Genomic DNA, 10,811 nt, shown 5'->3' on the forward strand with positions numbered 1-10,811 from the left:
TTTCAACGATGAAAAAAGCATTTAATTTGAATGAAAATACATTTATAAAGTTTCCTTGATTTTTAAGAAAATAAGGTTATGTTTTAAAAATTTAAAATTTCCTAAGTTTATTTATAGTTTTTAATTCAAATTAAGCTCTTCTTCCCGAATATGACATCCCTTGAATTAGCAAGTGCTAATACGGATGTATTTCTGACAACTTCTTCTCAATTCATTCTCACTTTTCCAATTATTAAAGCAGAAAATACTAAATTTAATGAAGTTTAGAATTTTAATGCTTTAAATCATATTTGACCAAAATAATTTCCGGCATGAAAACAAACATTTAAGTTTTAATTATTTTATCTTATCTTCATTTCCTGTATTAATTTTGAAAACTAAAGGAAAGTATTTCATAACTGAAACAAATAACTTCTTCCTTTTAATTTTTTACAATTCCAACAGTTTTCTTTCTAATGAGGAAGTTCTTCAAAATTATATCTCGATTTTTTTTTTTACATTTTTTAATATTCCGACCAACAAAATTGAATTAAAATTTGTTTCATATTTGGATGTTTTACAAGAAAGAAATTAATGGCAAACTTACATCGAAATTTAAGTGAAACTAACATCAAACCTTTATGATAAACTTGATGACTTCATTTTCTTTCGCCAGCCTCCCTTACTTACGCAGCAAAATACCCTATCATCTGCATGTGAGAATTATGTCTCCAAGTTGATTCGAAATGTTTCCCATATCTTCTAAAATAAGGCAGATTACTGACAATGAAATACAGATCCCTACACGTCTTAAACTCACATGATTATTTGCATAAATAAAGGTAGTCCGATCCTCAGGTTTATAAAATTAGCAGTTACTCATAAAAGTATCTCTGAGTCCACAAAGTTATGTAAATTTATCCACTGTATTTCTTTAAAGTTAATCAAATTATATAGGGAAAATTGTCAAATATCCAATATTTGTGCATAAAAAAGCGAATTGGAATATCAACAATACATTTTCTAGTTGCAAATTGATCAATAAATATATTTTAGGTTAAAAAATTATAGGTATCCAGGCATTCAGAGAAATTTTCAAATTTCACAAATTTCAACTTTTATAAGACCTTTTCTAAGACTTCCAAAATACCTTGAATCTTATAAAGATGAATAAAATGAAAATTGTTGCATGAAAAAATTTGTTTTTCAAGCTTCATTTTGATGCATTTCAAATTAAATATTAAGTTTTGGAGTTATTCTTCCTGGCTGAGGATCGGATATCCTTAAGCTTGCATTGTAACAATGCGAATTTGTGTAACAACGAAACAAAATATATCATCTTTAAAATGATTTTCATCTAAATTTTAATTTTCTTTCAATTACTTAAGACATAATTTACACAAATAAATTGGTAAGATTTTGATATGCTCTTGTAATTGGCTGATGAATTGTGATAGTTTTCAAATTGTTTTTCATGGTTTCTTGTTCAATGCTGCCGTCTATGTATCCGTTTTTTGCAAGCAGTTCTTTGCCTTGTCTAGACACGAATGTAACTTCTGAATTTCTATGCATTGCCATGTCTCTTAAACGCAAGATGATAACAGTAATTTTCATCTGTTCGACTTTTTTTACATGTTAAAAAGCTTGTATTTTTAAAAGTTACTTTCTGCAATCTAGCATCATAAAATTTACGCCACATCGTAAAATTTGTAAGTTTCAGACCCTAAATGTAAAATCGTTTTCTATTCAATAATATTTACATTCAGTGTAATTTTCTTTATGAAATCCATTAGAAATCTACGACGTTCAAATCTCTAACACATACGAAACCTTGTCACCGCGCGTAAGAATACACAGTAGGAACTATATGCTTTTTCAATACCTTAGAATATCAAAATATGCATTATTTTGACTGAATTTAATTCAAGAACTATAACCCTGTTAAATTAACGTAAAAAACAACAAATGTGCGTTTATGATTAATTTGTCACTTTTTTTCCTCGCAATGTTCGTTTGCGTTATTTAACTTTACAACGTCACAAACATCAAAAACGGCTGTTACGTTTATAAAGTACCCCAGTTTTGCAGGGCGCTAAATTCACATTAAAAATTACCGAAATAAACAATTATGAAGAGGAAAAATTAAAGAATGTAAATATAAGCATTGAATTCATATTTTGGGATGTTTTCGGTCGTATAACACACCTGGCCGTGCCGACAAATAATCATACCGCACTAACGCGCGGTATTCAATTTGTCGGCACAGCCAGGTGTGTTGTACGACCGAAGACATCCCAAAATGTGAATTCAATGCTTAAGTAACAATTTACCATTTTAAGGGATAAATCATCTGTTGGAATATTTTTAGGCAGCATTGTCATTTTTCTACACCACATATTGATAAAACCAACACGACTATGGCAAATGTGCAAAGTACTCAGAAATTTCCTTATATTTAAGAAGTCAGTTTGATTGATCGAATATTGTTTAACGCCGAGTCGGCATTTTTCCCGCCATATTTCGGCGGGAGAAGTCAGTTTGAAAATTTCAGATAAATAGTATGAAACACGTATGGTAGAATCATACAGATGTAACATTATGCGATATATTTATAAAGTCCACTTTAACAATTCAACTTTGAAAACTTGAGAAACTGAATTTAAAGAATATGCACCTTTGCCATGAAAATATATAACACATATTTGACTAAGGTCTTGTAATTGAGTTCGATAATGTTAAAGTTTTATTGCTAGATGAATGTGACCTTAATTTGTACGAAAACCATACAAAATAGTAGAAGGGCAAACACGGGCCTCTTAAATATTAGAGTTGGGATCAGGTGTCATAAAGGAGTGAGCAGAAACTCAAGCATCCTTTTAAAATTAACTTAAAGTACTTATGTATACAATCAGAATGTTCTAAACAAAATAATTTGAAAAGGACCATTGACAAGTTAAGTATAATAGCGATTTACTTTTTTATTAAAAAAAACCGCCACCTGTTTATGATTTTATAAAGCTTGGATTAAAATTTATCGTGGGGATGGTTTATTAATTGCAAAAATAAGGTATTCAATGGTTTTGAACAATTTTAAGAAGGACATGGAGATAACGAACTGTATTCAATCTCAAATTCCATTAAATAATACAAAATAGGAGCAGAGCAAACAATAGAAGTGGGAACATGGAAATAATGGTGGTTCTTCTTTTGAATAATAAAACTAGAATGAAAAACGTCAGTCAGCATTTGACAATGATAAATTGTATTTGCTGACAATGTTATTGTATCGACCATAGAACTTATGAAATGATTACTTTAAACGAGACTGCTGGTACTCTTGTTTCATCAACTTGCTTGTCAATAATTTACCTCGTTTTAGAAAGAGTTCATATATAGAGCATGCTTTTGCGTATCGAATCAACTGATATATATATATATATATATATATATATATATATATATATATATATATATATATATATATATATATATATAGAAAGCACAAAGAAATTCACTTTTACATGGATACCCACTTCCGTCCCAGCCCGGGGTTGAACTCTCGACCTTCGGAATCTATCTCCTAGCAGTGCAAGTACAGCGCGCTAGACCGCTCGGCTATCTAGGCAAGTCAAAAAACTTGCTTTCGATGCCGATGGAATTCTCGCGGCACTGTCCTACACTACACGGTCATTGAGAATAGAAGTGAGATACAGTTATTTGGATATTAGTTTTAACAGTTTATATATATATATATATATATATATATATATATATATATATATAAAGCACTAAAAAAACCAACAACACTGTATATACTAAATGTCGGATCTATCAAGTAGATACAAGGTCACGGATGGAAATTTATATAAAGCACTAAAAATGACCAACGACACGAACAATAAAAATTGTCAAATTTTCGGGACGCCCTGTCCCTTCCTCAGGACAAAGAAAAAAGTTAAAAAGTCATAAGAACAAAGGAAAAATAGAAACAAAAACAACTAGCACTACTACTAAGCTACTTAACACTAGATATTTACATACTTAATAAATTACATGTTGAATTCGAAATTTTTAAGAACAACAATAAAGAAAGAAATCCGGACCGCTATGAAATGCGTGCGGTCTATCGGGTATACTCGGGTGAAGTGCCATTTACATAATTGAACGAATTAATTATGCTAATTAATTACGACAATCAGTAAATCGTACATTGTTTCATTCTCTCAAAATGGCGTAACTTTACTTAATAAAGAATAATCAAAGAAAAATAAGATAGCAGGGATATTTAAACATATGAATTATGATCCATTATAAATTTTGAAATATTTAAAGACTTAATACCGGGAAAAAATAATTAACAAAGGCGAAAGCAATACATAGCTATGTGGGTTGTTCGAGAGTTGGTGACGCAAATTGACTGTAGAGTTTACACTAAATTGAGAGAATAATCTTGTTTAGTATCGTCAGGAATTGGGTCTAGTTTACGTTCATTCTGGTGAAGTCATTTAGTTTGTTAATACCATTAGGGCGGAATGACTTCAATCTGTGCATCCAGAACTTTTCTTTGCTTTTTCTCTGAGCATCTGTCCATCTTGGGTTATGGTCAATCACCACTACTGTCATATCCTCCCATTTGTGACCTTCAAGGTTGAAATGTTCCCCAACGGGTTCATTGAGTTTTTTGGTCCTAATGGTCGAACGGTGGTTATTGACTCTCCTGCGGAGATCTCCTGTTTCACCAATATACTGTTTGGAGCAAACTTTGCAACTGATGAGATAAATGCAGTTGTCAGTATGACAGGACAAATTCCCTAGTATTTTGTAGCTGCGGCCTGTAACGGGGCTGTTAAAACTGTCTGTGTCAGTACTGTGCTTACAAAGAAGACATCTTCTGTCAGAGCAAGTTTTAAAGCCCCCGTTAGGTAATGGGTTGTCCAGTCTGGTTCTTACTACCATGTCCTTCAGGTTCCTTGGGCGTCTGTGTGCAGCCAATGGGGGTTCCTTAAAGACCTCTGCCATTCGTTTGTTTGAATGGAGAATTGGTAGGTTCTTTTGAAGGATACCGCTAAGGTTCTTAAGGACGGGATGGTATGTGGTTACCAGAGGGACCCTACCGCTATTGTCTTTCTCCTTGTAGCGTAATAGGTTTTGCCTGTCATGTCCTGCCATCTCATCAATTGCTGTTTGTACGGTGCGGGCATTGTAGCCTCTTTTGCATAAGTGGGACTTAAGAAGACCACTTTGCTCCTGATATAAGGCAGGGGACGAACAGATGCGTCGAATTCTGGTGGCTAGACCCTTAGGCACTCCCTTAAAAGTGTGTGGGGGATGACAGCTAGAGGGCATAAGATATAGGTGGGAGTCTGTGGGCTTGGTGTGGAGACTGAATTCGATTTCACCATCAATCAGGGTAGATGTAGTATCTAGGAATACGTTTTTCGAATTAGATACGTCTACTGTAAATTTGATCGACTGATGAAAGGTGTTGGCAAACGTAATGAATGCCTCGAGGCTCTCGCGACATTCCACCCACTTCATCTCTATATCGTCAATGAAACGCAACCAGCTATGGGGCCTAAAAGGTGCTTGAAGTAACAAGTTGCGTTCCAGTCTGCCCATGAAGACATTGGCATAAGACGGTGCCATTTTCGTACCCATAGCAGTGCCATTAACCTGCAGGTAATGTTCTCCATTAAACATGAAGTTGTTGAACTTGAGAACATGTTCAAGGAGCTTAGCAAGGGACTCTGTAGAAGGAATTTGTATGGATCTACTATCCCAGACTTCTCTACAGGCTTCGATACCCTCATCGTGCGGAATATTGGTGTACAAGGATGTGACGTCCATAGTCACGAGGAGGGTATGATCTGGGAGGCCAGTAGAGGGCGTCTTGTTAATGTAGTCCGTGGTGTCCTTGAGATAGGATGGCAAATTCTCTACGTGTGGACGGAGATGTAAATCAATAAATTCAGAAATTTTCTCCGTGGGGTGTCCAATTGCGCTGACTATGGGGCGACCTGGCATGCCTTCTTTGTGTATTTTAGGAAGCAGATAGAATTGTCCTGGTCTACAATCAATAGGATTTAAGGTCTCATAGACGTTGATACCAATCTCATTTTTCTCAAACATATCGTCAAGAGATTTGGTAATGGCGGTGGAGAATTCTTTAGTGGGGTCAGAGTCCAGTTTCTTATAGAAACGTTCGTCTGAGAGTTGTCTTTGGGCCTCCGCCATGTAAGTCTCTTTATCCATTACTACAACTGTAGAACCTTTGTCTGCTTTCTTGATTACAATGTCATCCCGATTTTTTAATGATTGTAAGGCAAATCTCTCTTCCTTACTCAAATTGTCGGGAGTCTTGTCTGGCATTGAAAGGAGCTTCTCTATGTCTGACTCAACGGCGTCAATATACGACTCAAGCGCGCCGCACTTGCCCGGTGCAGGTTCCCAGTCACTCTTGGGCTTATAGAGTTTGTGTTCCTCTAGATCTTGTAAATCTGGCTTGGAAGAGTCGTATGAATTTACTTCGGAGTCTTTTCTAGAGAAGTGCTCCTTCAAACGAAGTCTCCGGAAGAATGCTCGGGTGTCCTCTCTGACTTGTTTTTCGTCGACCTCATGTGGCGTGGGGCAGAAATTTAGTCCCTTGGAAAGAAGTGAGGTCTCCGATTCGGAGAGAGGAGCACTAGATGTATTGAGCACTGGGCAGACGTCAGGAGTTTGTATGGGTCCGTTCCTCGCGATTGTCTTAATGCGTTTGAAGCGTCTCGAGCGGGGTTTGCGTGTCTTGTTAACTCTGACCTCTGACCAGTTGTTCCTAGACTGTGGAACACTGTCGCGGAGAAATTTCTTTTTTTGAGTCTTGTTGACTTTATTTGTTAGGGCCATATTATAGGTGTCTATAATATTATGGGCTTCATCAAGATCGGCCTGGGACATGATATCGTTGAGGGATGATTCTAAGGACTTGATCTCACTCTTCAATTGTCCTAACTTGTGGATATCCCAAGAAAGACAGAGTGACATCAATTGTTTAGAACATCTCCTTGTAATAACATCCCAGCGTTCCTGAAAGCGTTTGGAGATTGGCCCTATGTTAGGTGTAACATTTATCTGAAAGTAGGTCTGTAAATTGGAGACCCGGTGTTCAGTTTTTATCGATTTTTGGTGTTCTTTCTTTAGAAGTTTAAATGTTGGGTTATCTTTAATAGCCATATTTGAAGGTCACAAATGGGAGGATATGACAGTAGTGGTGATTGACCATAACCCAAGATGGACAGATGCTCAGAGAAAAAGCAAAGAAAAGTTCTGGATGCACAGATTGAAGTCATTCCGCCCTAATGGTATTAACAAACTAAATGACTTCACCAGAATGAACGTAAACTAGACCCAATTCCTGACGATACTAAACAAGATTATTCTCTCAATTTAGTGTAAACTCTACAGTCAATTTGCGTCACCAACTCTCGAACAACCCACATAGCTATGTATTGCTTTCGCCTTTGTTAATTATTTTTTCCCGGTATTAAGTCTTTAAATATTTCAAAATTTATAATGGATCATAATTCATATGTTTAAATATCCCTGCCATCTTATTTTTCTTTGATTATTCTTTATTAAGTAAAGTTACGCCATTTTGAGAGAATGAAACAATGTACGATTTACTGATTGTCGTAATTAATTAGCATAATTAATTCGTTCAATTATGTAAATCGCACTTCATCCGAGTATACCCGATAGACCGGACGCATTTCATAGCGGTCCGGATTTCTTTCTTTATTGTTGTTCTTAAAAATTTCGAATTCAACATGTAATTTATTAAGTATGTAAATATCTAGTGTTTAGTAGCTTAGTAGTAGTGCTAGTTGTTTTTGTTTCTATTTTTCCTTTGTTCTTATGACTTTTTAACTTTTTTCTTTGTCCTGAGGAAGGGACAGGGCGTCCCGAAAATTTGACAATTTTTATTGTTCGTGTCGTTGGTCATTTTTAGTGCTTTATATATATATATATATATATATATATATATATATATATATATATATATATATATATATATATATATATATATATATATATATATATATATATATATATATATATATATATATATAAACTGTTAAAACTAATATCCAAATAACTGTATCTCACTCTCTCTCTCTCTCTCTCTCTCTCTCTCTCTCTCTCTCTCTCTCTCTCTCTCTCTCTCTCTCTCTCTATATATATATATATATATATATATATATATATATATATATATATATATATATATATATATATATATATAAACTGTTAAAACTAATATCCAAATAACTGTATCTCACTTCTATTCTCAATGACCGTGTAGTGTAGTAAAAGTGAATTTCTCTGTGCTTCTATATATATATATATATATATATATATATATATATATATATATATATATATATATATATATATATATATATATATATATATATATATATATATATATATATATATATATATTCCGTATGCTGGTGATGAAGGTATGTTGCTGCATAACTAAGGGAAATTGATGATAGAAAAGTTTAAATCATCACGTTTATCATATAGCTTGATAGTTTACCATTAACGTCTTTTACAAGTAAGGTATCAAAGTATGAACAGATGTGTAAGACTCTGTGGTATCTTTTATCTCGAGCTCAACAGGATATATCGTATCAAGATAGGAATGGAAATTACCATTGTTAAAGGGGGAGGAAATAAGCACCTCCTTCAAATTTACCTGGTATTAGAACCTCTGTCAATCAACTGACATTAAGCCTGGGATTGGATACTTTGATTTGATTGACATTCAGTTTGCTGCTGTTGTGTATATCTTGTGTACCTTGTCTGGAGATCGTACCGACCATGGAATTAACTTTCAGGCTTTTGATGCCTACCGCACTGTATGCCAGCGTGATAAAGAAGCCATCAAATCGTTCTTTTCTTTTTTAATTCATAAGAATATGCCATAAATATAATAAATCTATCAAATTATTCAATAAATTACATCTTGCTTTGTATTTAATGTTTGAAATTAATAATGAATCCCGAAAGAAAATCAAAGTACTCAGAAGTACAGAGAGCCGGGCTCATTTACAGAGTAGAATGGATTTCTTACATGAATCACGTTTATATTCTGATGAAAAAATTATTTTAAAACTATCAATATAAATGATAAGACATTGACAGTGAGTTTTTCAATCCTAATACCACGGTCCGATTTTGTCAGAATCAGAATTAATCTGGTACCGCAGCTGAATGTAAAAAAACAGGCCAGTCTGGTTCCCTCTCCTGCTTTACCTCGTTTGTGTAGAAAACTACGGTAACACTGATTATCAAAAATCCTTACGCTAATGAACTATGTTCTTTGACTTATGAAGTTTTCAAAGTCATTAATACTAATGTTTATTTTATATAAATAAAACTTCGTTTTATTTTTGTTGCTTTATTTAGCGTTTGTATTATCTCAAAAGCGGTTGAGAGTAAGAACTATATTTTTGCACGTAACTTTCAAATGGCGACTATGGGGTCAACATCCTGCCTTGAACAGGATCACATAAGCCGGCAATTGCTCTTTGAGCAATAAGCCCGGCTAAAAACGATGCAGATCAGATAGCTGTCGGGCAATCAACCCCGGTCCGAAGCCCTGGCCATTTTTACCGACCATGCGTTATGGAAAAATCAAGTAGGGTTTATCTTAAAAAGATATTTACTTAGACAATAATATTTCTACTTCAACATTTTATTCTCAAAACATCGTTTCTAAGTTTCAATGTTATTTACCAAGAGACTGTTTTATGATTCACTTTCTTCTTTCGTTTTGCGTAGTCGACGTGTAATTTGAATTACTTCCCTTTTTGTCGCCAGATTACAACGACAGATTTTGGTGCTAAATGTATTTTCGTTATAACACTTCATTAAGAAACGCACTGTATATAAACTATGTCGAATTATTAAAAATATCAATTATTTTAAAAGAAAGAAATTGAGAAGGATTCTGTCTGGAACAAAAATGCTTTATTTCGCATTTCAATTCATGAGCTAAACATGAAAAAAAAACGGCCTCGGTTTACAAAGTCGTAGGAAAACGCATACAGGTAATACACTTAGGGGCTCAGGTAACATCCTGTGTTTATAGGTAGTATACACAAGCCAGTGTCGTTCCCTCGGGGCTTCTCAGCCGCTTCGATTAAGCTCCACCCCACACCAAACTTACCTGAGGAAAACCGTACGGTTGAAAACCTCGGCCTTTAATTTAATTTTAGATATATCTAAATGTCGAGTTGAAGAATTTTCTTCTTTTCACGCATAAGATTTTGCACGCATTCTGCTTCATGTGAATATAGAAATAGATCCGCTAATAACGGAGCGCAGTTGGTACCCATGGGAATTCCAATAGATTGTTGGACGACCTGGTCTCCAAAAACCACATAGATATAGTCAATCTCAAGCATCTTTTTGATGTCAACTTCAGAGTACTTGTGTGTGCAATCAGAATGTGTTTAAACAAAATACTAGTAATTTCGCAAATGACCAATGACCAGGTAAGTAAGTAGGAGTTCCAATTTTATTGAAAAGCAGCTGTCAATGACATCAAAAAGCCTGGATTTTAATCTATCGTGGGATATGGTAGTGTATAATGTTGAAAAGTCGTAAGTTTTTAAGCTCTGATTTTGGTAAAATTTTGTGATTTCATGTTGTCTAAAAGTTCTTTGGAATTTTTTAGTATCAACATCTGGTTCATACCACTTTGTGTGTAATAAGCTTATTGTAAAACTGATGCCCATGACTACTCTTACGTCTCTGTGTACTGTTTATACATTCTACCATTG

Source organism: Saccostrea cucullata, unplaced genomic scaffold (genome assembly GCF_032062105.1).
Source record: "Saccostrea cucullata isolate Sc308-1 unplaced genomic scaffold, CSIRO_AGI_Scuc_v1 ctg258, whole genome shotgun sequence".
In the NCBI taxonomy this organism is placed as follows: domain Eukaryota; kingdom Metazoa; phylum Mollusca; class Bivalvia; order Ostreida; family Ostreidae; genus Saccostrea; species Saccostrea cuccullata.